The sequence below is a fragment of the Pagrus major genome, chromosome 8 (assembly GCF_040436345.1).
Source record: "Pagrus major chromosome 8, Pma_NU_1.0".
In the NCBI taxonomy this organism is placed as follows: domain Eukaryota; kingdom Metazoa; phylum Chordata; class Actinopteri; order Spariformes; family Sparidae; genus Pagrus; species Pagrus major.
The window spans coordinates 20,101,425-20,125,099 of record NC_133222.1 but is presented as its reverse complement, the minus strand read 5'-3'; the positions used below and the strand labels follow the sequence as shown (position 1 = coordinate 20,125,099).

General features: G+C 40.9%; 1 protein-coding gene across 2 annotated transcripts in view; it reads right to left on the bottom strand.

Moving 5' to 3' along the window:
- Nucleotides 1–23,675, bottom strand: part of LOC141001389 (transcription factor SOX-6-like) — a 120,819-nt gene that overhangs the window by 88,498 nt on the left and 8,646 nt on the right. For both annotated transcript variants that reach the window (XM_073472452.1, XM_073472453.1), the window contains exon 2: nucleotides 14,083–14,152. The gene's annotated coding sequence lies outside the window, so the exon portion shown is untranslated. The remainder of the gene's footprint in view (nucleotides 1–14,082; nucleotides 14,153–23,675) is intronic.

Genomic DNA, 23,675 nt, shown 5'->3' with positions numbered 1-23,675 from the left:
GATTTTGAGGTAGCTAATAGCATCAAAAATATTTTTTAGTAAGTTCTATCTTAAAGCGTGTAATTATTTTGTGAGAAATGGGTGGTTCAATATTTGGTTTTCAAATAAATCTCTTCAAATATAAAATTGCCAAAACATATTCCCTATTTATTCCATGGAGGAAAATGTGGAGAGGAATTCACTTCATCCAGTGTCTACAGAGTTTTTCAATATTAACAAACATTGTAATTTAAGGATTTTGTCTCTCATCAAATGGACACCTGGAGCAAACATGGGGTTTGATGTCTCCATTAGTCCGGCCGATGGAAAATCTCAATCAAAGCCAATGATGGAATACTCAAAAAATTATGAATGCGTCGTTTGTACGGTGGGCGTAAACACACACCACTATGCCGGGTCTCTGTGTTCAGGGACCCGGACCAAAACCGCAGACCCCGAGAAATCCAGAAGTGGCCTTATTGACCAACACCCTCCCTTGTGCTTGTTATTTTTCCTGGCACGCGAACACACCCCGAGCTAACACAAATACAGTACACATATACATTTATCTACTTCGTGGCAACGATACAGAGTAAACCATTGAAGAAACCATTGAAGACCAAAGTCAACACTCAGTAGCTCAAAAGAACTGTTTGTCTGCTACCTCCCGCCCACGGTAGTTACAAGTCCCACAGTGTGAATATTTTGTCTGTTAATCCTTAAAGTAGACCACATTGTCCAGGTAGCTGTGCCATCATATAAACACAGAAAATCTGCCTATAAACAGCAGATTTAATACAGTACTTCATTGAAACAAACAATGAAAGCCAAATTACACATATTTTACTTGCTGTTGGTTATGAACATTTTGCCATCATGCAATATGTTTGGTGAATTCTATAACTGGGGGGAGTCCTGGATGTTTCAACATCTGTGTAAGCCACCACAAGACTTCTAGCCTGTTGTTTGCGATATATACTAAATCCAACAGTGTATAGCCTGCCAGCATGCTCTCTGTTTGCTTGAGGCCCGACGACTATCTCACTGATTGCATCAGAAGATTACTCGATTAATCGAAGACTGTTTGAGAGGTTTCTAGTGAGTTAACAGAGGAGAGTTGTGGTAGATTTGAGGACAGATATTTCTATATCCTCAGCATAACATTTCAAAGAAACATCAAAATTGAAAAAAATTACTTGACCCAGGGATAGCATCTAGGTTCAAAACCGACATAAAACAGAACCAGTAAGAAGAGAAGAGGACCGAGACTAGAACCCTGAGGAACCCCACAAGTTACTGCTGATCTGCTAGAGGTGGACATAACAATACCTAAACCAACCAGGAGCAGTTTGAACCAGTACATCTGCATGACATGAGCGATAAAAGCCAGCAAAAACTGACGCCTCAATAACATATCAGACAAATACAATCTATGACATTTAAAGGTCCAATTTGTAAGAAAGTTGATTTTTGAGTCTCATTCCCGACTCGTCAAATATTGATGCTTTAGAATGGCGGCTGACCACACAACAATCTGAAAGCATCAGTATTTGACGAGTTGGGAATGAAACTCAAAAATAACTTTTTTCTTACAAATTGGACCTTTATTAGTGCAACTTTTGAGCTGCATGCCACAAACAAACCCAAAAGCCTTCTTAAGGAGGGTCTGAACATAAACTTGAGCCTTAAAGGTGCACTATGTATTTTTTCTTATTTTCCTCTGAGAACAGCTTGTTTGTTCAGTTGTTCAGCGTTTGTATTATTACCTCATTGATATCATGAATATTAAAATTCTGAGTTTGAATTTCTCCACCAAAACTACATAGTGCTCCTTTGAGGATATGAAGCCACTATAAACTAACAAATGTATTAGGTATCAAATATTTCATTGGTAAGACATGTAAAGCAGAGAAGGAAGCTTTCATTCTCTCTCAACAATGATCTAAATGCCGGTGAACAGTCAACATCAATTTTAATGCATCCTCTTTCTTCATTCACATCTCTACAACACTCACTCCACTATCCTCATTATCTCTATTTCTTCTGTCCTCTTTTTACCTCTGATCTATATCAGCTTAAAGCTTATGCAGCCTGCCATTAGACAAACACCTTACAGGAGGTAATTCGTTGTTTACCAGCATGAGCTGATGCAGCAGCGAACCACCACATGTCCTCTCACTTCGAGCCAAGATCCTTATTATCCCACCAGTTACCTTTGACCTCTTTGGGTAAGAAACATAATGCCACTGTGATGCACAAATAAGCTTGTTGCACAAGTTCTAAGCCCTGTGGTGGGGTGACCTTTCGATATAGGTGACAGTAGCTGTAAACACAAGGATATCCTATTATCTTAGAATATAGATTATATAGATACAACGATGGATGCCCTTTTCCCAAGAAAAAGGACATTAACTGTCACTCAATATCCGTCCAAAAAGAAGATGCAGCTGGATATTTTTATAGAACACCCGAAGGAATGATGCTTTACGTCAAATAAATTAAGCAGATTAAGCAATCAAAGTGGGTTAATTTACCAAAGGGTTAAGTTTCAAAAGTATCATTGGCAAAGTCTATTTCAGGGTGACATCAAAAGTAGAAAGTCATGACAGAAGCCCGTGGCGATACGACAGCTGCCCTCACACATTTTTTAGAGTGATTGCATTAGCCCTGAGGCTAGCAGCAGAAAAAAGTGAGCTTTAATAAGTCATTATAGGACACTAGGGTCTCACCGTGGCTGAGAACAATCATCAGACATCCATATTTACTGTTTTTCAATGTAATCTACTGCATTTGTCTATCTCTGGTACACATCTATAATTCAGTAAATGTTGAGCTGAGCGGACATGACGGCACAAGGGGAAAAAAATCTTGCTACAACACAAAAGTGGAGAACAATTAAGATACATGTTAATTAGTTTCAGTTGTTGATTTGGCGGCAGACAAGAAAAACAAAGGCATAGGCAATGTACCATCTTAATTAGAATAAAAGTGGATACATTTTTAAAGAAGACCAATGGTTAAGTGGCACTGGAGCAGAGATTTAATGTCAGTGGATCAGACTGCATAAAGCCATTAAGACAAATTTATATACACCTTTAATGTTTTGCAAATTCAAATTAATGATCTATTTGTAAACTATATTTATGAATAGACCTGAGCGTTTGTGATTGTTTCTTCAAAATAGAAAAACAAAATCATTTAAAACTTTGATGTAAACAAAAGAATTAGAATCAAACAAGGAGCTCTGGAGTGTAACATCATCTGCAGGAGCGTCCAAACAGGTGGCTTTTAGAGCGCCCAGGAGGCGCGAAAGCCTACTAATCCCAGATTAGGACTGACAAGTCGTTTCACTGGATGCCCCCATTGTAATCCCAGTTGCCTCTCTATCCTCCGACAATGAGCTTTGTTCCCTATCTGTGAAAGAGCTTTGAGGATTTCCTCAGCTTTGTTAGCATGAAATAGCTGCATTATTCAGAGGCATGCTACTTTCAGTCAGTCAGAAAACAACATATTTTTATTTAATTATTGACTGCCCTGAATGTGTAATGTGTACAGATGGTTCTAACAAGTCATCTGTGCTAAAAACACAGGATTTAATTTCTACACATTTTGGCAGTGTCACATATAAGGGCATGTCAAGAGAAAGAGGGGAGATTTGTGGGAATGTAATTAAATGTTTTAACATATCAGGCATTCATGTGACACAGATGCTCCAGATGGTGTTAGGGTGAGTGCAACACTCCAATAATCTTAAATTCAACCATTATACAACGATGTTTGCATTATTTTACAGTCTGAGATATGAAATTCATAACTTCAAGAATTTTATATCTATTCCCCTATTTCATGACAAATAACCTACAGTACATATGTTTATGATGTGTCTCTCAGGGCCAATGTGGTCATTTTCTTAGGATTGGCTCCAGATAACGATGAATTTTTCCTGCTCTTTTGACAAATTTAACTTCATCAAATTTCACCAAATAGTGATGATGCATAATGTAAAAGTTTAAATGATCGTTTAACTTCCTTCTGTAAAATCTCAAAGAGAAAGTCAAATAAATCCTGAAGATGTAAAACACGAATTAAGTTACACAATAGACTTGAAAGCATTTTAAAGGAGGCAGAGGAGGAGTGATGCTGAACCGGCATGAAAACTTCTTCTCCTCTCCGCGAGCAGTTATCTTGTTTGGCGGTCGGAGGCATGTCAGTGTCCCCCGGTATGTCGAGCTGTCACAATCCACACTAATCCTTTCCATGGTGTGTACCCTGCTCGGGCTGAAGTCGCTCGTTATAAAGTCTATGTGAGTGTGTTTAGCTGTACATGTGTATTATGGGAAACAGGCTGGGTGATTTGAAACAGTTACGTGCGAGTCGATAAGATATATCTGATACTACGGACAAGTGGCCTATATACGATAAACACATCCAGTGCAGAAATGTTGAAGAGGCAGTTCTGTGGCCACTTCAGCACGTGAGGAAAGTGAATAAGTCACACTCTCTTTCTCTGGAATATGAACATAAGCAGGAGTATGTAAAAACACATGTACACATGCACGCAGTCACATACTTGAGTGTAGAGAGGTGTGAGTGTGTGCTGCAGGTCAGAGCCTCTCGACACTGCACGGTGCTACAAGGTATCCATTGTACTTTTCCGGCCCACAGCGAATATACATTGTTCACGGTGCACAAGGCCTCGCTTTAAAACATGCAGGGGGTTAATCTAGCCAATCACAGCAGCCGTTGTTCACATGGACTTAAGCCCTTGAATCAGGGCAAATATTTAGAACTCAGGTGGGGTTGTTCAGTCCAACATGCCTGACGTCAAGCATGGAAAGTCTGGCAATGAACTTTCATATCAATAATTTTCTATTCTGCTGCTCAATATAATCAATTTGAACAACACGGTAGCTTTTAAAACAGTAGTGATTATGCTGCAAAGACAGTTCATAAAAGCTTTTACATTTGTTGTTTTGAACGGCCCATGTTGATAGGTCTTTAATGAGAAAAATATTCTGGCGCAGAAGCAATGTGCCACATGTTTTCAGTTAGTTCGGAATAAATAGGAGAAGAATTGTATAGCGATAGAGAAAAAACAAAACAGCACAAACAAAGTGACACATCAGCAAGCGCACGTCACAGTGCTGCGCCCACTGAAACAGCACAATCACCACAAATGACAAATTGAAAACAGAAACTGGAGCGGGTGGATTAGTACTTTAAGTGAATGTATAAATATCCTCTCTTTTTCTTTCTGTTGCTTGTCGGACTGCGAGTGTAACGGTTACTTGTCCAGCTGTTGTGATTTTTATCGCATTAAGTATCATATCTTGACAAATCTCTCATGAGACTCAAGCAAGAATTTCACAGTTGCTGGAAGGGAGCAGCGTTTTTAATAAAGCTGCGTTTCATTTTCGCCTGCTGCTCCCCTGGTCTCTCTCTCTCTTTCTATTTGGCCATTACTCTCTCCATCGCAGCACTGGTCTTGCAGGCTGTAAATCACAATTAGGGGGTTCATTAGATATGGCTGATTTATTAAGACCCAGGGCTTGTCTCTGGGCCTTTCAGCCGTATATTAGCCGACTACAAGATCTCATACATAGTTATGAGACATGCTGTTTACTGTATGGCATATAGGGTCATATGCCAATAGACATTAATTATTGACTAAGACTCCATAGGTTAAATTAATAGCAATCCAGATGATAAATCATTTGCATTCGTATTTTTTTTTTCTGTACACAGCACTTCTGACTGCATATCCGAACATGTATCTTTCAATAATAACAAACTGGCAACCACATTAAAAATCTGTCTCCATTATCAGCGGGCGATCCAGCATTTGAAAGGGAGCCAAGCATTTTGGAGCCTCATCCAAAGGCTTTGACAAACATACTCCGGAGCTGCTTGCCCTCTTCAACACGCGCACATAAATTTTGGCATGTGTTCATATCACAGTTACTCCAGTCTTAAGTGTCCCTGGCTCACATAATACTGCTTTGTTTCCCCTGTAAATCAAAGTGCATTTATCGCACCACGTATCAGCTACTGTCAACAATCGCCTGTAAACTCACAACCCAGATAAGGTGCTGTAGACGCTTTCATGTCAAAAAGGAATACTGTCTTATTGTGCTACAGTGCATGTGTGCAAATAGCCCATTTTCTGACCTGCTATTGCTGTTCTGCCCAGTTTAAATGATAGAGTTCCATAAAGTACATTAACTTTAGAAAGGCAAAACAAAAACATCATGAAACTGCAATCAACAGCTTTTGATGTCCAAAACAGCCACTCATTAACTGGGCCTGCATTCAAAATCATTTCTCTCTCTTTATGTCTTTCTCTCCAGCATGCCTGTTCATCCTCTGGCACCTCATGGGCCGGATCACTAAACCTCAAGGGGAACTATGGAAATAGTTCTGGATTAGTTACAGCTTGAACAGGTGAGCTCCGACTTGTTCAGGCCTATTTATAGCGAGTGTGAAATCCTATTGTTAAGACTAGAGGAGGGTTTACTGACACAGAGTCGACGGGGAAGAAGAGGTGGAGAGAAAAACAGTGTTGGCTCAGTCAAAACGCTTCCTGTTCTTAATCTCGACACTGATCTGGTCGTAGATCAAGTCCAAAAACACATACATGCCTGGAAGGTGACATAAAGATAAACATCACCTGTGTCAGGTGTGTTTTTGAAAAGAGCTTTAAGAACTAAAGGATTTTAATGATTTTATCATTTTTAATTTTATACAATGATTTCCTTTTTTTAGCCTTTTGGTCAGAACTTTCTCAACATGAATTATAACATCCTTCAACAGAACTCAAAAAATAAATTGAAAAAAAATTATATAAATCACCCAAAATGTTGTAAGTTACTGTGTGCAATTTGCACCTTCTGCAGAGGGACTCAGATTCAAATTTAGGCTGCCCCTAACAAGTAAACAGTTAAGCATTTGTTTTTTGGAAAGTTGTGAAAAAGGTGCATCCCAAACTTCCCAGAACCCCCTAAAAATCCAAAGATATTCAATTTACTGTCGTGTAGGACTGAGAAAACCAGCAAATAATCACTTTTGATAAACTGAAAACTGTGTATTTCTCTGCATGTTTGCCTAAAAAATGACTTAGTTGCTGGTTAATTTTCTGTTGAGCTCTAATTCACATGCATGCAATCAACTTCTGACACTTACAGTAAATGCAGCAGTTAACAGTAAGTGTAATTAAAGCTTTCAAGCACGGGCACGTATCCTCACACACACTTTCCTCTGGCTGACTCCAGGTACGTGACTAATTGACGGTGACAGAGAACAAAGGAGAAGATTAGGGGATTGAGAGTGTGACACACAGCCACAGGTCAGAAGGACAGTTAGTCTTTAACTGTAATTACGGACGGGCAGGTGTCACCAGAGGACGCAGCCACAGCTGACACCTCCACTCCCTGCTGGGCTGCTTGTTCCCATCCCAGTGGGTCAGGTCTGCTGAGTGCACGATGTGGATTCCAAGACATGGACATGCCCCACCACCAGCGTCATTCAGACTAATTTAGATACATTTGTTGAGCAGACAGAAGAGGAAGAGATTAAGCAGGACTTTAGTGGAAAAGTGACATGAAGTCTGTCAATGTGTCAGAACAAGCCCTACTTTGACAAACCTGAAGAAATAAATATTAAAATCCAATCAATGCCAATCACTATGCCTCACTGCTTGTATTTTTATTTTGAAAGAAAAGATAGTCGTTGCTTCCTGCCTTATTGTTTAAGTTTATTTGTGAATCAAAGCCTTGAACTAAAAATCATGGAAATAATTCTCATTTCTAAGCCTATGAAAAGTTAATTCATGCTCTGAATTACTGCTCAATTGTCCACTTGTTATCTTTTGTGCTTTGAGAAACATTGTGTCATTAGTTTTAGTTGTCCAGCCTCTTTATCAGCGTAGCCTCTAATTGCTCGACGGCTCGGTTGATTTTGAAGCTAACCAGGAGCGATGTCATCCCTCTGCTCTCCCTACAATGGGGCTCATTGGATTAAGTTCGAGCAGGCTTTGTTAAAAGCTGGTGCAAATCTAATCAAGGAGGAGACCTCAATTATGCTAGCATGTACTTAAACGATCAGATCACTAAAAATGGAGGAGGGGGTTGGCCAGTGTGGGAATGCAATCAGCAGCCATTAAGGTCAGTTAATTTTGGCTGATGGCAGCTTTAAAATGAGGTGCAGGTTTTTTACTGTAATGGGAATACTGTAATTATGAGGATGCAGTGCCGTTAGTGTTTGGTAGTGAGCTGCATTCAGGGTCAGTTAAGTAGACTTCACAAATGGGAAGCTGCCACAAGTCTCTTAGAAACAGGTGTTAGCATTGCAGCAGAGACATTGTTGAGATGGTGCTTTGTGTCCCAGCCTCACACAGAAGCGACTCAAACACAAGCTATTTAAAAAACCCTCTGTTTTTAATGAACTGTTGAAGGAGACCTGCTGAAAACAACTTTTTTCCAGCTACGGCATGTTGAAGAATGTAACAAGCTGAAGAAGCAAATTGTTTGGAGAGAATAATATGCTGGATCACCATGATCTAAGGACCAGGTGTGGCGACCTTTGTAGCCCAGAGCACAACAGCTGAGATTGACCCTGACCTCTGACCTTCATGACCCATGACAGTTAAAACAGGAAGCAATTATCCTGAATGTCAGCAAGTGGGGGGGCATTCCTCAACAGGAGGCCAGAAGTCCGAGCAGATTGTCACAGTTGTCACCGGAGAAATGAGAAAAAAGACACAAGTTTAAACATGCAGAGTGAATGTAGCTGAATACACACTCACAGATACACGCAAGCTGAGTTTCTGTCCAACTTTGTTATTGCCAATTGAGAAAGCTGATTAGGAACTTTGCTTCAAATCATCTGACATTTTTTACACTTGTTTTTTATCTATGAAGACATTCTTTAATAGCAACAGGAACACTGAATTATCTTCATTTCACAACAGTTTACACAGTCAGGAATGTTGTGAACAATGTTGCAAAAATAAACTAGTTGTGTTACAATTACTCATACATTTCTGAAAGATTTCTAACCGTATCTGTTGATGTGCAAATCATCTACTTTATTTTTGTTTTGAACCTGTTGTTGTTTTGAAAGCGCAATTGTTTATGCTCAATCATCATAGTCATAACTGATTTCCCCCCCAAAAATAGAAAATTAAAGCATCACTGTAAAAAAGAATTCAAGAACACATTTACTTTCACCTCACTGCAACATTTTCCCCGCTCTCCTCCAAATTCAGACCTGCCGGTTCCCCGTGTACTACAGTTCTCTCCACCCTGCCAACTCCTCCGCTTGGGCTGGGTGTGTGTGTGTGTGTGGGATGTGCTTTTTCTGAAACATAGTCAGTCTTTTTTTTCATCATAAGGTTTATACTTCAACAAAATAAAACGCCATGTCACAATTTGGTTTTGAAATCAAAAAAATATATATTTTAAGTGCAAAGACTGTGAACGGTGTGTGTGTTTGTGTGTGTGTGTTGAGGAGCTAGTTCAAAAAGAAGAGGACGAGCAAGTCAAACACAAGGCAAATGCCAATAAAGGGGAGAGTCTTGCACCAAGATGAGTGAAATTTGGAAGCGTATGTCTTCTTCTTGGGACCGGTTTCACCCATTTTCAGCAGCAAACTGAGCAGAGCGGTGGGGCTTACCAATCAGGAGCACAGCAGGAGAAAGGGTTCCAAATAGGGAGACTCTGGCTAAAATGTTTGCAGGAGTGTTTGCAGGTATGCTGCTGAAGACATGCTGACCCCAAAATGTCTCGTCATCATTTTGATAATCTGACCTATTAAATCAACAAATATTGCACTCATATCTCCCTTTTTACTCTCACTATGTATGCATTTCATCATGAAAAACCCTGTATCCAACGCATTTGAGGGCAACAAGCGATGTGTAAGACACACTTGTTGCACAATATCAAAATGCGCTCCCATAACATTTAAAAATAATTTCCCATCACAAAACATGTCAGTTGACAAACAAACTTTAGTATTGTGTTGTTGGAGGTTTGACAATCTTCTCCAGGCATATTGACTCATCACCAGGAGCAACATGCCATAAACAGGGACGCTCCCTCTTCCCACCTGCCAACACTATCCACTGCTTTTACTCTATGCCATCCGATCATCCCACATTTCATACTCAAAGTAACTGACACCATGATTCCCGAAAAGTATATAATTTTCATCTTGGAAAACATGACCACCTGGGGAAATCTTTACATAAAGGCATAATGATTTCTCCTCCCTCCGCTGTCGACTGCAGCGGAGAAGACCAGCAGACACCACTCGCCACTTCCAAGTATGAGCAGTAGTCTCTATGTGAAGCAAGTGTTGCTGAAAAGGAGCATGCATCCCAGTTAAAGACCCTCTCCCTGGATAAATCAAAGGTTAAAATATAGATCCATCCTAGGGCTGCTCTCCTCCTTCACCTCCCTCCTCCTTTCTCACTCTGCCTCCTCATCTAGCCTGTGCATTACCTCATCAGAGGAGGATCTGCCTAAAGCCGCAGCGGTCACACAACAGACAAAAGCGCTCATCTCCAGGAAGCCGCTGCCGCTGCCTGCGGTTTTGGAGAGAGGAGAAGAGAGGGGAAAAAGTGACTCAGCCCCACGGCTCCTTTCTTCTCTCTGCCGACTTAGGGATAAACGGAGGGATAAAGCACAGGGGGAGATAATATTTAGAGCAGGCCCCATTTCAAGGGCAATAGAAGAGAGAAAGTGGGGTATGAGCTTGGGTGGTTTGGGAAGTAGCCACGAGGGTCGTTCTATACTGTTACTGGCAGAGGGCCTCGCACCGTGGATTAATGTGTAAGTGGGGAGGAACCGCTGCTGGCCCGGCCCTGCCTCTAAGCCCCAGCCGCTGCAGCTCCACGAGCCTCTTCAAAGCAAACCAGATGGGCCTCAGACGCGATGTTGATGAGGCATGAGTGTGCAAAACACAAACACGCATGCAAGCACAAACACAAATAAATTGACACAGACACAGCTTGGAAAACAACGACAACGACAAACATAACACACAAACATATGTACTTGTCGCACATGTGCGGGTGAGCTGGCACGCATGAACGAATGTGCCGACTTGAAGCGTGGCCGTAGCAGATCGCTCAAGTTCAGCTCCCTTTATCCCACAGCTAAATGGAGCTCTTTACCACAAACTTGCAAGGCATTCTGTCCACTCTAGACGTAAGTGGACGTTTCATATGTGTGGACAAATCAGATCAATTAGCTAAATGTCCAAGCTCAAGAGGACATAATAACTCACTGTTAACATAAGGTTAAGTACTGAGAAACGACACTAAATTTTGTTAGTAGCGCTGATTCGTCTTACACTGTAACGCAGTCAAGTTCACATACAAAGCCAAAGAAAAAGCAGAGAAGGACATTGTTTTTTGGGGAAGCCAAACAGGTAACCTCAGTGGATTCATTAGCTCATTAGCTCATTAGTTTACCACAAATCAGCCCAATGATTGCTTGCTGTCTGGTCACTTTTCTAACTCTTTGCAAATGACTGCCATTACAGCAACTATGTGTTACAACAGAGCTCTGCAAATAGGCCTGTAATGATGTATGAAGAGGCTGAAATGTTTTTTCAAAGTCTTTCCAACTGCTACTTACAGCTGTATTTAAAGGAGAAGTTCAACCAAAAATTAACATTCAGTCATTATCTATTCACCTCCATGCCGATGGAGAGTCAGGTGAAGTTTTGTAGTCGACAAAACATTTCTGGAGCTTCACAGCAGTGAACAACAGTGTTGCATTCTCCAAGCCACAAGGCTATCTTGCTGTGAAGCTTTAGAAATGTTTTGGCGACTACAAAACTCTCCATGGGCATGAGGGTGAATAGATAATGACTGAATGTTAATTTTTGGGTGAACTTCTCCTTTAAGATGTTGCGAGTTCAGCATAAATACTGTACATCTCTGATGATATATCTATAAATGCCATGCTAGAGCAACACATTGTGTAAATTTAGGGCTAAGTGAGCTGGGATTTCATTCTCCAAGTCGAGCACTAAACAGATTTTGGATACACAAATAAAAATCTGGATGCAGTTCTCCACACTCTGAAGGTAAACACACTGTAACCAATATGAGCCTGCTTCAAGACAGATTTTGTGAATCGTCCAGTGATTTCAGATCATCTGAAACATTAGTCATAGACACACCGCAGCTCTTCTTATCAAAGCCATTAGATACAGTATGTACAGTATAAGTCAAGGCCTTGATTTTTTTCCTTCCACAGTCCTATAAAACAAAGATACCATAAATTGTTGCTGTCACGACAAGATCGGTCCCCTATAAAGACTGTAATTTTGTTAGGAGGGTCCACTTGTCATCTTACCGCCATGTAATTAGATTTGAAAAGCAACTGCATGTTAAAAGAGACAATAATGTGATTTCAAGTTTCCAGATGAACTGATGAAATTAAGAGAGTCTGATGGAATTACAAGGGGCCTTTTTGTCCGGTTTTCCCCGATCATGACACAATTTCAGATTATACAGAGGGGAAAAAATGGATGGTAGGCAATAACTGTAATGTTTACTTTGTTTTATGCTGTTCAGCCATAAAATATAATCTTCTGTTACCAGATGTTACATCAGTTAGGTGCACTAGATAATGGTTCTCAACACTTTTCACATTCAAATGCTTAAACAGCAGCTATGGCTACTTGTGCACGATCTGACATTATAATTAATGCTGTCCAAGGCCTATCATTGAAACTGACTAATCATGTTTTTGTTATGTCATAATGGCTAAGTGACTCTGGGAAAAAGAACACTGTGAAAGGGTATATTTCAACCCAAACCATGTTTTCCTGAACCAGAGTATTTCTTTGCCTAAACCTAGTCTTTCTTTTTTTTCTTTTTGTTTTGTTGGTTTTGAAACAATATTAATTATGGTGTTCTAGGACAAATGCCATCATGGTGATATCAGACACGCCGTCTACTCTCAACATCTTGCCACAGGTTGAATTGGTCAGAAGGTTCTGGCCAGCTCAACTAGATTGAATCTTCCTCCTCAGATTATTATATTTTAATATTGTTAAGAGGTATATAAGGATGTCAAAATGCAATAATTCACAAGAATAAAAGAGGCTAAGATTTATCCAAGATCTATCTTCTGACGCCTTAATGGGTCTGAACCTCCAGGTAGTGATACAAGACGATTTAAACTAGCCATAAATCGAGTCTCTGAAAACTGACTCCCTGACCAACCAGCAGGACACTGATTATTAACCACAACAAAACACTGAAGCTTGTCTGTCCACTCTGCGAATGAGTTGCCAGTGAGAATCAAACAGGCCACTTGTTGACCTAGCAGTGACACGGCTCAAGGGCCACTAGAGAGGGCCTTAATAAGTATTCTTAAACAGGGGGATTAGCCAGATGGTCAGATCACTCTTTTCTCCAACCTCTCCCATCTGTACATTTCATATGTCCCCTGTCTCTGCTGAATCCATTGAGATCGGCCACTGCGACCTCACCAGCTTAATTTGGGCTAGTGTTACCTACAGCACTATTTGACTCCAGATATAATCTTTATTGCTCACAGAGAGAAAGTCCATTAAAAGGCATACTGTAGGTCCCGGCGCTGAAAGGTTCCTGGAGTGATGCCTGTGAGAGTCTTTAAAAGACCCCTTTCTTCACCCAAATGAAAGCAGCTATTGAGGGTGCACAGGGCAGAATACTAACCGGAGTGGAGGTCTGAATTTGCTGTGAAACAAATCAAAAGCGTTCTGTATGTGCCGATGGAGGAGAGAAAGGCAGTGGACATGCACAGAGTCAGCCACAGTTTTGCTTACATGGACACACACACATACACGTACACACACTAGACTTTGCGTGCCGCTCTGTTAACACAACCACAGCAAAACGAGGTGTGTTCAAACACCAGCAGGAGAAGCTCTGTTCAGTTTCAAGGAAACAATGATGTGTTCTCTATGAGAGATTCTTATCAGCCATTTGGTGGAAGCAATCATCCAAAGTGCCTAACAATGGCACAAAAGAATGAACAAGCTCACATTGAGGGAGATCAAGGAAATAAGCATCATTTGTGGGAATCAATTAGGGAGACTTACAGGAATAAGAGACTTCAACTCCAACACCCTCTTCTCACTTGAGGATAACTTTAAAATTCATGAACGTCACCTGAAAAAGAGGAAAACAGAAGAAAATTATTATTATGGCCATGTGTATTTCAACTTTTGTGTGTATGTTTTTCATCAGCAGCATTGATTAAAGGGTCATTTCATCTCAACTACTTCTTACATCTAGTAGATTCTAGCCATACAGATTAATAGTTTTGCTTAATTTTTTTCCGGTTGCAGAGAAATTCAATCTCAGTTTTCACTGTACTTTCTACCAAAGAAATAGCAGACACGCTGTTTCTGGAAGAAGATGTTGCTGTTAAATTAAAAAACAAAAACAAAATTCCTTTCCAAACTATTGGATTGGGGTTTGAGGCAGCAAACTTAGAGACAGATATCTTAGAGACTGGGTAAGTACAACCAAAACTATCCTGCTTAGTCACCAGAATAAAATGTTGGCATTTCACATTTCTACAAACAATGGATACTTTCATTTTTGTACTTTTTATTTCATTCAATTTCTACAAAATGGTCATACTGTGTTCAGATTACATGTATTTGAGCTGACTTTTGTGTCACAAGGTGGAGGGGTTGGTGTTGGCTTAACTTAAACTTAAAGTTTCATTATATCAAATGTAAAGTATCAACATATCCGTGGTTTGCGGAAAGGTACACTGAAAACCTTTATTGTGCAGACTTGGTTGAAATATCTGCATGGCTGGATCTATTTTTATTATTAATTTGTGTGAATTAACCCTTTGAATGAAGAGTGTGTTGCCAGAGGAATACATTTCAATGAATGCTGACCAAATTCTTTGCATCCTGCCAACAAATTGAGGTTTGACAAAGTATGAAAATTTTAATTGGAAAGTGTTTTTGGAGCCCACTGAATGCACTCTCGACCCACCTGAGGTCCCTCTGTAGTGGATGTTCAAGACAGAACAGAGGTCCTGTGTCAAGTCCACAGCAGAGCCAACAGAGGATTAGTGTATTTCTCACACAGCACTTTCACTGAACAAACACTGGCACGCACACAGCCACGCAACGTCTAACAAACGACAAAAAGCGTGATTCTCGGATGACGCTTTGAAGTCGAAAAATTGGCCGCAATTTGTCCTAATACAGTTAGTGATGCCTGATATTTTCTTTCAAAAATTGATTCCAATAAGGGCAGGAAAAGTAATCACTCTTATCAGATGGACAGCTAGTCATTCCTGGGCCGGGCTGGCTTAAACAGTCCACTCTGAGAGCTAACCCGGGGTCAGTCTTATTATAGCCTCACACGCACACAAGTGCACACAACAAACAGCCATTTGCTAAACCAGAGTTCGAAGAAAACAAATAATAACATCAAAGTGGTCAAACTGCTGATGGAGTACTTTGAAGGTACCGTGTTCAGGACGGTACCGCCCTGAGTGGGCCCCAAATTGAGAGAGGATGGGAGCTAGTCTTAATTGAGAGTGGGAGGCTGCTAATTAAAGAAAGAACTGAAGTGGATGAGGAGAGACTTAAAGAGAGAGGCTGCATTCACACAGACAGGCAACAAAATACAGCACAGCAGCAGTTCTCTGACACAACGCATCATGACGGCGCCTTAACACAACTTCTAAGTTGCACAAAGAGCACAACACAAACACGCCTTTGATTCCACAATTTGAGGCTAATTGAGAACAATGAAGAAAAAAGCAAACACTGGGCATGTATGATCTTTTATTCATGTCTTTAATCAACCAAATGATTCTCTCTTAGATGCATTTTTTTCTCTCAGGGCACAATTAAGAGCAATACTGACCAGAACAACTCAAAGGCTTGTACACTAAGAAGTTCTTGTGATAATAATAATGATAACAAATAGTCGGCAAAAACACACTTGTGTGGAACACCCCTGTGAATACTTCTGTAAGATGCTGCTTCTTTATTTTTTATTTTTTTGTGGAAGAAGCAGAATTGCCCGACAAAAGCTCAGAAGCAAATGACTCTAAAAGCCACCTCTTCAATCCCCTGAGCACCGTTCACACTCTGCGGCTCTCGATGACCCGTCTGAACACGTTCCAGATGTCTGCAGAACCAGTTATTCTGTTTCCTCTCCTATTTTTCTTTTTTTTTGAACCCCCTCTCTTCCCTCCATTCCTCCGCTCCACACGCCCTGCCACTCATCTGCAGATGGCAGATCTGACACCTGGAGGATGCTGGGTAATCAGAGAGACAGCTGGCTGCCCTGTAGAGGAGAGTTGCTGCACATGCTCACACACATGTACATTTTGCAACGGCCTTGTGTGCAGGCATATGGTCGCATTCACACTATAACATGCATGGATTCTGCACAAAGCAGCCCATGCTTTTCTGCCTATTCTGACATATTCATAATTCATAATTACACAACTGTATTTGAAAATGGCACTTCCACTTAATTCCACTAGAATTAGTGTATTTTGCATGTTGGATGGGGATAAAACATTCTTAAATAATAGGTCTAACTTACTGTGTGCTGTAGTAGTCACTGAGGGTGTGGCAGGAGAGTTTATGAATATAGATTTCAATACATGCCCCAAAAGCGTTTCAAGCTCGTACATGTGCATATCAACCCATAATTTTTTATTTTGAAAACTGAAGCCAAAGAAATGGCTGGGTGACGATTCAGTGTTGTCATCTTTTGGCTTTAAGTGGAATCATATGATCATGTTGTGTTCAAATGAATGATTCTCACAAACTGTAGTAACAAAGTAAACATTTTTGTTTTTTACACAAGTAAGAGCAACCCCAATTCCAAACAATTTGGGACAGGCAGAATAGGAGAATGTGCTAATCCTTTTCTGACATACACTCAATTGAAAACATTACAAAGACTATATATAATCAACAACCAGAGGCGATCCAGGCACTCCAAATGAGAAAAGGTTTTAAAGCGAAGAAGGAAATATTAAAAAGCTGTTATTAAAGTGGCCAAATCATTAATAGGCTAGACAAAAGCCAACATTTTGACCACTAGGTCTCTTTCAGGGCTCCAAAACAACCACTGCCGTGATGGAGACCTAGTGGTCAAGACATGTTGGCTTTTTTAATGAATGGCTTTCTAATGACTTGGCCACTGTAAGAAAGGCTTTTTAATATTTCCCTTCTCTTTTAGGTACTTGTTCTTGTTTGGAGTGCCTGGATTGCCTCTGGATTGCCTCTGGATTTTGAAGTGTTCTTTTCTTTTTTTCCAAGAGCACACAACACCATGTCCTACAATATCTGCATTGTGTTACATACATCAACAATATATTCAATGTTTTACCTCATTAACTTCATTGATTTTTGTAAATATATGATTATTCTGAATATGATGTTAACAGTTTCAAACCAGTTGCGATGAGCAACAGAATACTGAGAAAGTTGTGAATGTTAAAAAAAACACCTGTTTGGAGCACTCCACAGGTAAACAGATTAATTGGTAACAGTTTTTGTATCTAATTACGTTTTACACAGTTTTTGGAATCACAGTTGTAGTTTTTTTCTGATGTAAAACATGAAACACATTTCTCTAACTCAATATCACTGTCAACAATTTATGCTATTAGCTGCAGCTGACTCATAAAATAACTACTTAATTTTGTGATTTAATAATATATATGATAATATAGATAATATTCATGTGCAAGATGAGTCAAAGGCAACACTACAACACTTGCTTTATGTGTTTTTGAGGAGCAGGGAATCAAATCCCCCTCAAAAAGAGCAATTCCTGCACACTCTTATCACTTCTGCATTGATATATTAGAAAAGGTTGATGTTTCATATTCACACTGATTTTTCAAAGATAGATTTTTACTATTATCATGATTTTAACTTCAGCCATAATACCTGATCCTAAAGGCACAGAACCAAAGAATAAAAATAAGAGTGATGAGATGAGGTGTTGCTCCCTGAGTTACAGTACTAGTCACAGGAACCATTTAGCACTAAAACAGCCCCATAAAGACAAGCTGACACACACTCTCAGACAACAAGCCCACGTTAACAATATCCTCTTGTTTTATTGTCACTTTTGCTCTTCCTCCCTTGCATACACTCTCTTAAAAGGTCATCATGTTTATTTTTCTGTATTTCTCCATCTCACTCTCCCACGTGCCCAGTCCCAACCATTGCTCTTCTCCTCCACCTCTGAGGGGGAGCTGACATAAGAGACCCAGGCTATAAAGCCATTCCAGGCTCCTCCTGACAACTGCAGGAAGTAACAGCTACCTTTTTGGCCCACTGTCCAACAGCTGTAAAATGGCACATGTTACCCTGCCATTGAGCCAGTGGCAAAAATGCACCTGTCTGGAAAAGAAACTTAGAGCAGCAAAACGAAAGGCCAGAGACTTGGCAGAAGGAAAGTTGTGACATCATAGCATTACAGACAGAAACAAGAGAGGTAAGAGATATGGTGCACGACAAGGAGATACACTGTAAGAGCGACGCCTGCACCTGCACAATGAATGCAAGCATTCACGCAACAAAATATGCACAGTCCCAAATGTTGTCTTGTTGCAGCTGTCAATGCCACTTGTGCAGACGCGGACACACTGGAGTAAGAACAATGGAACTCTATGAGACAGAAGCGCTCTCAATGAGCTTAGCACCACATGAGGCTCTGTGCTGCCACTTCCATGTCTGCACCATAGGAAACGGAGTATGGTTCCAACTAATCATATGGGCAATTAAACCAGAATGAGCTTCATTTGACCCATAAATGATGAGCTTATAGCACACGTTGACTCTCAGTGGACCGCTGGCTATGTTGCACAGGCCTCGTAATGTTTCTGTTATTATTTCTCTAATTTCTCTCCAGGGCTGCAAGCAAGCTACTTATCTTCTTATCTCGGACTATTATTTTTGCTGAATTTCACACAGAAATTGTGACTGGTTGTCAAACTGGAGATTTTACACTAGATCAAATGGTTATGCCCAAAGCCTGCACTTTGATCAGAGTTCAGATATCAATCCCATTTCCTAAAAAATATGTTTATACGGTGCGTATCTCCTTTAACAAAAATGTTTTGGAGAAAAAGTAATTGCTGTCTACATTACATTCACTGGCATTGTCTTTGCCAATCCCTAATTTTTGACAGCCTAAAGCCCAAATTATTTGAAGCGAACTAATTCAATGTGCCGTACGACCATGTTTAAAGGTAAACATGTGTATAGTTTTCCTCTGGAAGGTGAAAAGCACGGCATCACAAAGAGGGGCAAGACGCAATAATCATTCAAAAGGGAAGGATGACAAACTCTTTCAGACAATCTTTTCCTTCATGGTGTTGCACTCATTTGTGCACATGAAACAGGACCAAAAAGAGAAAAAGCCTCACTACTTTACTTTCTCACCTTTACACACATACCTGGTCAAACTCTGTGTAAAACTTGTTGGACAGCTGGCTTTGGAAACTTTAAAAAATGTCCAAACCTGCTGACCAATTCCAATGTCAGGAAGGTGTGGGAAGAATGGGTTTCAGACACATTTTGATAAGGTAGAGGCATACTGACCCCGTACTGAACCAACTCAATCGCCAGGATAAAATGTTGGCAGTTAACGTTTCTGCAAATCACTGACACGTTCACATTTCTATGTGTCACTGGTCACGTGCCATATTGACATTGCTACAATAGCACCTTCACGTTACATGTTCATGACCTGACTTTCACATCAGGAGGAAGAGAGGATGGCGGTGGAGTAAAGCAAGAAGGCTGCCAAGCCAGTGACCACAGTTCAAGTCTGTGTTTCAACATCTGTAAGTGAGAAGCCACCGGGAAATTTGAAGGTGACCATGGGACTATTTCCTGCAGTGTTTGTGGCAATAAAACCAGGTGTTTTTAAAGAGACCTTGTGACATCTCCAGCAGTGTTTGTGGTGACCAAAGCAGGTATTTTGAGCCAAAACATGATATTTTCCTAACCCTAACCAAGTGGATTTTGTGCCTTAACCTAACCAGACCATAAGCACAGGATTGTCACAACATACAGCTGAAAATATGACCTAAAGAAATGCAAAGTTGCAACATAAAGAAATGTAAAGTAACAACATATCTGTTGTTTGCAGAAACATAATTGGGTGATTGAGTTTACCGAAGAGAGGTCGGAGATTGGTTGGTTAGTTTGGTGTACAAACGCAGGACTATGATTCCATGTGTGGTTGGGTTAAGGTTGCTTAAACTCTTGCTAAAGGTTGGGGAAAGCTAATCTTTCAATAGAAAAGAAATTGTGGTTATGTTGATAAAAAAGGACAGGGTTGCAAATATGCATGTGGGTGGGAAAACTGCTACTCAGAACACCTTTAATAAGAGGAATGAGCGAAGGGGATGTTTGCATGAGTGAAAAGCCTTTGTGTTCTGTTCACAAAAGACCTAGGTGAACATTACAGAGGCTTAAGTGACAACATGTATTCTCTCCCAAGTCGCTGTTAACATGAAACATTGCTAAAGTAAATGGCAGGAGGGAGGGAGAGGGAAGGTAGAGGCAAGCGCCAGCACATACATCTCAACCTCGCCCCTTCGCTTGCTACCCTTAGGAGATTACATTATGGCGCTCGCCATTGTTCCGCTTCTTCAAGACAAAGCCTGTTCCACTGTGCAAACAGCGCGCCTTGGAAAGATTGTAAAAACAAGAGGTGAATGTCAAAGGCAGAAGTGAATAGGATCTCTCCCTTCTTTTGTCAAGCTGGTAAGGTATGCACAAACACATCGCTGCGTGACAGGGAAGAAAGAAGGGCCTTGTGAGGGAAGGAGTCGGAAAAAGTTGAAGCGTCTTCACATGAAAAGACCAATACCGTGAGAAGTCCCCTGCCTTACTCCTGGGTCTATAGAAAAGCTCCTCTACAAGTATTTGGATGAAAGACCCCCAAAACACACAGAGAGCATTACACTACAGACAAAACACAAGGCCTGGAATGATGACCTACAGCTACAGAGAGAAAAACACTGTCTGAAAAACATTCAGGTTGCAAAACTTTTTGGGATCCAATAAAAGACATGATAGTTTAAAATAACATATTCATCGAGAAAGTAAATTTTCTTTTTTTGCTGCAAAGTGATATCAGATGTATGAAGACCAGCCAACCACTGCTGAGCTTCCACTGTCCCAGCCTGAAGTCAACCTTGTCACGACCCAAACAAGGCTTTAACTGTCACGGGCAATAATGAGCGCGACCTCGGCTCCCTCTAATTTACAAGGCCAGCGCCAGCCTGTAATTAATTGCTGCGTGCATAAATGTAAATGAGTCCACTGGGGAAGCAGAGGGAGAAAAAAAAACGGCTGTCAGGCCAATATTCCAGCAGGGAGCAATCTGCGAGAGAGGGAAATGATTTAGAGGACAGCGCACAAATCTGCTGCTCCGTAAAACACGGAGGAGCTGAATGTGAGGGGAGGCCTGTTGAGATGGAGGAGGTGGTCGTCAGGAGTGGTTAAAAAAAAAAACGAATAGAAAAAACTGTGGTGGCAATAAATATCAAATGTTTTACTTCAATCTTCTCCTCCCCCATATGTCTACAATTTGTAGTCCTTAGAGAAATCAAATAGTTTATCTCATCTGCCAGATCCAAACTCCCCCACCCCACTCTGCTCTGACTTGTTGCACTCTGGTGACATGTTTTTCTAAAGAATTAATGTACGCATTTCATTTTATAGAAACCTTTAGCATGCTGCAAATGTTTATTAAGGATCAAGCCTTTTCCTTTACTTAATTTTTCCACAATTTTGTATTACACAAGTGCTTCTATGTTGCTCTCTCCGTGGCTGAAACAGACTTCTTGCCTGCAAGAGGTCAGTGAGATTCGGTCTGACTGAGTGATTACATGGTTAACAGTTATTGATCTGATATCCACTAAGCAGCATTCTTTTAATGTGTTTGGCATTTTATGATGCTACTCCCATTTTGTGTCCGGTCATTATTTTTAAATGAAATAATCCAGGGAACATTAAGCAGCACTGACACACATTTGTAGCTGGAAATGTAACAGTCGAGCCCTGTGGGCCACAGCAACAACTCTACAGGTGGGACTGGGCACTTAAGCAGAGTTTAATTGGATTAATCAAGCAGTGACAGGAAAGTTTTATTACCATGAGTTGAGCAGGCACTGACTCGATTAATATAAGTCAAGCGAGTCTCTGAAGAGATACAGTATTTCTTTCAGATGTAAGTGTTTGGGTTATGATGAATTGGTCAAAGCTGATACACACTCCCTCCATCATCACCATTGTTATCTTGTTCTTTATCCTTGATCAGCAAAAGTCATGGAGTTGCACAATGACAAAGAGCACATAAAATCAAAGAGAGGCAGGCAGAAGAAATATGTAATCATTTATGTTAGCTACAATAGCAGCTCTCATTCATAAATCTTCTACACAAAAGGCCGCTGCTTAACTCCCTTTGTGAGCGCCATGAACAAACAGGCACCGAGACCATTGTTCATTGAAACCTGCACAAATGTGAGGAAAACACACGTGAAATCCACAATGTATGGGTCAAAGTAGTGACACTTAAAGACACACACATACACACACACGACAGGGCCCGCAGCAGCCACAATAGCGTCTTTATGACATAAGCTCCTTTTCACTACAGTGCTTTACAAAGGCAAATGAGATTTTTCCTATAGCAGGCCTCCAGTAATAACAATTGACATCACAGGCCAGCCTACGTATGTTTCCCATATTAAACAGGGAGACACAGCGTAAGCTCCTGGAGAATGAGACTAAACAGCTTGCTGAGGCAGCGATTTTCCCTCCTGCAGTGGCAGACCCTCCTACAGGGAACCATCAGTTTAAGGGACTGTGGCAAAGGCCCATTTTACTTGGTTACACACCGGCTGCGAGCCAAGACAAATTAACTAACTTTAACAATACAATACAATAGTACAATTGATCTGATTGGTTGTTTCCAGTGTGGTCTCATCTCAGGCTGAACGGGAGAACAAGTTCGTTCCCACATGCAGTGAACAGTAGATGCATGAAGTAGCCCAACAGGTGGGTCCCCTGAAGAGCCTGCAATTCTCTTCAGATGCCTCTCACACATGCACAGTGCTGCTTCCATTACCATTAAGTGTATCTTGCGTATTCTTGTGTGTGAAGCCTTCAGACACAAATGTCAGCAGGCCACGATGCTCCAACCATCTAAAGTGTGTTGGATTACGTGGCGGAAACCTGAGGTCTGAGCGCAGTCAGCTCGATACCCGAGCCAGCGCCACTCCTCTGAGCAGCCCGTCATCACTGAACTCCACACTTCTGCTAATCCAACAGCGTGTACAGAACATAGCATACCATATACAAATAGATATCGTCCAGGAGCGTGTCAGGAGCATGTCATTTATGAATACATTCCCAGGCGCTATATAGCCCTGGGAACTTCATGACACAAGGAATGAACCTGATGTGTGTATCTCACGAAGACAGCTCTGGAAGCAGCCGTACATTTCTATTCTGAGCCACACAGTAGATATACCCAGCCTCCCACTGCTGCCTCCATCTCTCCCAAACACTCACCACCATCTCAAGATGACAACGGCTCGATTAAAGACTTCTTTACGGCCTGGAAACCATGGCAACGCCCTGCGTAGACAAGCTGGCCAGCG